We start from the raw sequence: 6879 nt of genomic DNA, 5'->3' as shown, positions 1-6879 counted from the left end.
AAGGAGGACAAAGGACAACAAAATCCTTATTAGCGTTCTTTATTTTTGGACATAAAGTCAACGTAGATTTGTTCTTGAACAGTGTCATAGATTTTTCATACATAGTTGATGTTATTAATTTGAATATTTTCAAGAGATGAGAGATCAGGTCTACAGAGACAGGACTGGACCAGGGCCCAGAAATTAGCAGAACGTTCTTCTTCAGCCTTGTGATATTCCAGGTGTATCATCTCATCAGTTTAGTGGCTGTAATATAGTAAAACTAAAACACAAATGTCAATACATGATCAACACATGAGAGGGCTATTCTTAGTGGTGGTGGAACTGGATGAAGACATAAAGACATAAAATCAAATCCCAAAGCCAAAGGCCAACACCAAAGATGAATATTTTCACTGTTTACCAATTTCACTTTTCTTTATTTCTTCTTTCTTTTAAAGTAAGTGTTACAAGTATAACTGTCTTGTACTAAAGAAATACTTTTGACACTGTTTTGAAGAAACTTACTCCGAGCTTCTTTGTGATTTCTGAATTCAGATTCTTTCATCTTTTAAAGCATTATCTTTTTTTACATTTACATTTTTACATTACATGTCTTTACTAGATTATTCACGTACCATTAAGTTCAGCAGACTGAACTGGGAAGTCTTTGAAACTGAACATTGAAAATAAAACTTTTAAAACATCAAACTGGCTCTTCTGAATCACAGTGGAAGTGTAATTGATTTCTGTAGCACATACACATTGCAAGTGACCCATGAGACAGGCCTAAATTACTACTGCTGCACAGAACACACGCACACACACACACACACACACACACACACACACACACACATGCATGTAGAGCTGAATATCACTGATTCAGGGTTCCTTCTTTTTAGCCAGTTTTACTGAAACTGTCCTTTACTAATTTTTTCTGCTCACTGCTGTAGAAAGTCTTCAGTGATGTAATGCATGTCCATAACACAAACAAAACATACATTCTAAGTCAGTTTGAGAGTTTTTGTTTTTTGCATTTTTTTTCTTTCTTTTTAACTCAAGCTGTAGGACAAGACTAGTAATTTGATTTCTATTTGAGACTTCCCTCTTGATTTTATTCCTTCAAGATTGAAAAACAAAAGTGGGCAACTGATTGTCTCTGTGTGTGTGTGTGTGTGTGTGTGTGTGTGTGTGTGTGTGTGTGTGTGTGTGTGTGTGTGTGTGTGTGTGTGTGTGTGTATGGTGAGAAGCCTACCTGAAAGTCTGTCTCTGGAGAGATGTGACCCTTTTGTATACAGCTGCAAAAGCAGACAATGACCTCAACACAGGAACACTTCAGCACACTCTCTCACACACTATATGATTTATTCTCTCTCTCTCTCTCTCTCTCTCTCTCTATCTCTTTCCTGTCTCATGGGAGCAGTACTGCAGTGGTGGTACACTCTTTTTCACAGTTGTAAATTGCATTCTCACTGGCTCTTTAGTAAATCAGAAACAGAGCTTAGCACTGACCCGGGGTCGAATGTGTGTAAAAAAACCCAGAAATATGGCAACCAGAGGTAAACAGCAAACAAGGAAAGAATAGTTTCAAGCAACCACAACTAGGTTTGTGCTCTCAAAGTATAAATAAAATTTTACTTTTTTCATCTTTGTACAGTGAATCAAGAGAGGAGACAGAGAGGGAGAAAGATTTTTCAGGGAAAGAGACAGTAGGTGCGTCTGTGTGTGTAATATGTTGTATAGCAGCGCCGTCTGCTGGTAATGTTGTGCCCCTGCCTGTTAACTCCATTGCGCTGTTGAAATGTCCATTAACTAATCTGTAAAACAGTCCAGTCCTGTAGACCTGTGCAGGTCTCTAGCTATAACTGACCTAGTTAGTATGCTAATTCAGACTAATAATTAGTTAAATGTGTCTTGTGGATTCATTCCTGATTGTCGAAGTTGCAGCATGTTGGTATTAAGGATTAATGGAATTTTCAAATGAATCCACCATAAAGGTAGAGCTAACTGCTCTTATGCTTCAGTGGGAAAAATGTCACACATGTTCGGTAGGAATGATGATGCTTTTATATTAGGAATACCTTTTACTTACCTTTTTTTCTGAGGCCACCATTAGAGAAAACCACCTGGCTAGTGGCCTCCAGATAATTTGAGTTTGAGACCCCTGCCATAAAGTGAGGGATAAAGAAAAGTTTAGTAATGTAACTGACAGCAGCCATCATCCTTTCGTCTAGATTTATTTAACAAAGAATACAAATGAAAAGGCATGTCTTTTGTTTGTTTGTTTCCTGCAGCAGTTCGTAGACTGTAAAAAAATAAACTCACAAGTTATTTTCATTTACATCTAGTGCAACTAACTGGATTTAGTGTGGCCCTAGTGTGGCATTTTATTATAACATACTGTGTTAAGAATACAAAAGCAGAAATAACATAATAACAATAATACATTGGATTTATAACGCACTTTTCATTCTTAGTAAATCTCAGTGCTCACAGTATAAAACATTAATTAAAAGATAATAATCAAATAATACTAATAAAATATGATACTTTATTGTCCATATGTCCTCCTAAAAAGATATGTCTTTAGTCCCTTTTTAAAACAATCAGTTGTCTGAGGCTTCCTCAGATGGTCAGGCAAAACATCCCTGTTTTGGTTTTGCATTCTAATGGGAATTAGCTTAATAGAATTAGCTTAATAGCTTCCAACAGAGACAACTAGTTTCCTGTAGAATACCATTATTAGTAAACAACTAAATGCATTTAGAACTGGTCACCTGTTAAACCATTAGGAGTGTTTACATTGAGATATCACCCCACCTAAAAAAAACAAAACAGTTTTGAAAAGCATTAGAAATGAACAGAAACACTTCATGGTTTCTATAGTTTGTTTTTTCAGATGGAACAGCCTAATATTCTTAACCTGAACCCAGATTTAATTGACTACCACCAGCCTGGTTGAGGGTTTGTAGGTTGCCAGGTTTGATCTACTGTGTGGATAATGAGCTCTTCTCTCTGTCACTGCAGTGCGTAAAGCAGCAAATCCACATAACCTCCACAACACTTTCACCACAGCTCCTCATCTCCTCCACTCAGTCCATCACTGTAAACACACTCACGCAACGTCACTCCTGTTTCCGCTCTGCTGCTCTCTCTCTTTGTTCCTCTCTCGCTTTCTGTCTCTCTGTTCACAACGGGTGAGAGAGCAGAAGAACAAAGCAATTTTACTGCAGAAATAACAGATCAGCTTCAGCAACCTTTCTGCTCTTAAATAAACGGCTGTTGTTTTATGGGTAAGTGACCCCTGCAAACCCAGAGACCTCTGTTGTCTGTGTTGGTCAGTCTTTGATTCATGAGTGAATTTATCTGAATCTGCATATTTTCTACTTTCTAAATAAAATGATTTGCAAAATACACTTTAAAAAATAATGGTGCCAAATTCCTTTGAACTGTTCCATAGAAGAACCATGTTTGCTTCTCTAAAGAACCTTTCAATTGATTATTTAAAGAATTTGAATTTAAAAAAAAACTCCATGTAAATCATGTAAATGTTCTATACATATTATTTCCTTAGAAGTGCACTTAGGAGATACTAAAACCCATTTTCTGTTTTCAGATTCTCGAATCTTTGTCTCAGATATATTCTCCAGTCTACAGGAAATGAAGACAAAGATTGCATGTAAATATTAAAATACGCAATAACAGAAAATGCTCACAGAAAGACCCCCTTTCCTGTAATAAGAAAAAGTCAATACAATGAGACTGTTGATAGAATATGATGGATGGAAAGACTTCTTTCGATGAGATGGGGACTTTTCATGAGTTAAGGGGAAAATAGGCCCAGCACAGTTCAGTGGAGGAACAAACACAACTGTAGTCTAGATTGAAGAAGACAGGTTTAATGAGCCATGTCACCATACTATTAAAACTGATTAAACAATCCAGTTAGGGGAATCCCATCAGCTCTACATAGAACCATTCCCTTTACTAAAGAACCCTGAAGAACCATCTTTTTTAAGAATGTAGGAATACTGAGATTTGGAGATTGTGTTTCTATTGTCATCTGAAGCTTGCTGGATGTTATTCAGTGATAACTGCTTCTCACTGTCTTTGTGTTTCTCACTGTCTTTGTGTTTTTTTCTTCAGTGTAACAGGAATGTTTCTCTCAGCTGTAGCTTAATTATTTCTAGTCGGTGGTGTGATCTGTTGTGTCTCGGGTATCTGGTCCATCTACCAGCTGCATGTCAGCAACATTCCACTGACACGTTCTGCTGTCAGGTGTTAGGTGTATTTTAAGCCTCGTCTTTGTGCACAGCAGCATGTCGGTGAATGTTTCACTGGAGAACGTTGCTGTTCGTTGTGATGTAATATTCGGGATGAATCTGTGCACTTGCTACGTGATTTTTCTCCTTGGACAAGCAACATTCTGCTACATCTCCTCAATGTTCAGATGAAAATAGGCCCTGTCCACGTCTGAATCCTCTGATCATACACGTCAGTGGGTTATTTACAAATCAGTTGTAAGGCATTAACTCAACTGCATCATTTACTCAAAATGCTACAAGCAACACATGAGTACACATTCTAAAACAAATATCATGACCGACAGATGTAGGTATAGTGTAGTGGGTAGTGTACTGCACACTGGAGATCTGTGGTTCAATACCCTGCCTGAGCAAGCACCTTAATCTACAAAGGTCCAACCAGTGCTATGATTATATGTTGCTTTCAATAAGAGTGTCTGCCAAATGCCATTAAATAACAACCAATTATTCTATTTCTGTATGTCCAATTCAAAATCTCTCAAAGATATGGCTGTTTGTTTTGAGCAGAAGCTCAGCTAGATCCTCCTAAAGCCTGGCAGCTCTCCACAGACGCCACACTGATTCCCTCTGAGCTGACCGTCATTCATATATGCTGTTTATAGAGCCACAATTCACTTTGTCACTGTGTCCTGGGATACACAGAAGACTATGGCAAAGAGGATTGTATTACACACGTAAATCTACACAACATAGAATCCTGTTTGGGCTCACCTGTAAAGGGCAAAAGTCAAAGTCCAACTTTTTTATGATTTCAATTGTAGTTTAACCAAAGCAAAGTCTACGTTCTTCCCAGACACACATACAACATAGTATGCTAACAAATATAGTGCATATAAAACGTCTACATACCTCAACTGAAGTAGCAGGTTTTGGTGAAGCCACAGATCAACATAACTCATATGAGACAATTTTCTTTAATGAGACTTTGTAAATAAGTATTTGGAAAAAACTACAACACTACAATATCTTCGTTGTGTAAAAGAACACATGCACCTTTTATTTAGAACTAGTCATTATACCTTCCCAACTAAAAAGAAGTGGCCCGAATTCATGATACACCCATCACCATGCTTCACAATAGGTTTGGTGTCCTTTAGTTGCTGAGCTACATTGTTGTTTTGCCAATCATCAGGCCAAACTGAATTGAAAATTAATCTAAAAAAGACTCAAATATGAGCCTTTGTCTCATCTACCAGAAACTGCTTTAATGTTGTTGTATGTCTCTTGGTAACCTCCATTACAAGGTTTTTCCCTGTCCTGTCATTAACTCCTGACCCATATAACACCTCTGACACATTTTCGCTACATATAACTGACGGTTTTCACAATGATCTGTGGTGCATTGAATGGCTTTAATATTAAGTCCTTCTCCTGATCTATATCTAGATCTAGTCTTATGGACCATGGCAGCCCAGAAGGATGAAAAACCCTATAGGAAAAGCTGAACTTTATTTTTTGGAGTTAATCAGCATCAGTTTATTTGATGTATGCTATTTTTCCTTGAACATGACTCACACATGAATATCATTTGTTAACTATGAACACAGCTAAAGCCTCATTATAAAAGGGTATGTACATTTATGCAACCAGGATATTAAGAGGGTTTTTTTTTTCTATTTTTTCTTAATCATTATTTATTTGCTTATGCAATATCCAATTAAATATGGAAAATGCATTTATGTTCTCTGCTCTGATTGGCTGCCCTGTATTGTACCTTGTAGAAAACAAGCCCAGGCAGTAACACTCCTTATCTCATCAATGTTAACGGGTGGGGTTAAACAGCTATATGTTGAATAGGCTAAAGAGGTTTGCTCACAATTCAATGTTTTTAACAGATCATTTTTGTAACAAATTAAATGACCCTCAATCATGTCCTATGGAGCTGGGCATCAATTTGACACTGCATATATTGTATCGCCTGAACTTGTGGTTAGTTGTGGTGTAAGCTAATGTTCATAGATATTCATAGCATGGAAATTTGAGTAAGTACTGATACATTCTCAAAATAATTTACATATGAAAATTAAATCCAAAGTTTTTGAACCTGAATCTAGTACATACTGTCTTCCACTTCATAAATGTCCCTCTGGTCTCTAAAATGGGGAATTTTGCCCACTGCAGAAATTTGTTCTTGAGGACCGTGAACCAAAGAAGCATTGCATGTCACTGATGTATCACCCACAATTACATACACAGATGTTTAATGCAACATTGGAAGGTTTTTACCTACAGGATAACGGTCACAGTGATCTCACAGAAGGAAAACTGATTCGAAACAGGCTTGAAGACCATATGCTTTTAACCTTTAAACACAAACAGCTGACATTGTGTATGGTGTTCATGTGTGAGCATTGTGACTTTGCATTAAATAACTTTCTCGCTTTGCATCAGAATACAGAGACCCGGAGTAACTGATACATGTTAAACTTCAATATTAATAAATATTAATAAAATAAATAATAATAATAAAGAGGACTAATAAAAAGAGGAATTTCTATTCAATATAAATAATTAAAAATACAATTAACAAGAGAGGTCATTCATTTCTCAGTTCACTGCAGTGGCAAATTGC

Source organism: Pygocentrus nattereri, chromosome 6 (genome assembly GCF_015220715.1).
Source record: "Pygocentrus nattereri isolate fPygNat1 chromosome 6, fPygNat1.pri, whole genome shotgun sequence".
In the NCBI taxonomy this organism is placed as follows: Eukaryota; Metazoa; Chordata; class Actinopteri; order Characiformes; family Serrasalmidae; genus Pygocentrus; species Pygocentrus nattereri.
Note: the sequence above shows the minus strand (reverse complement) of the source record.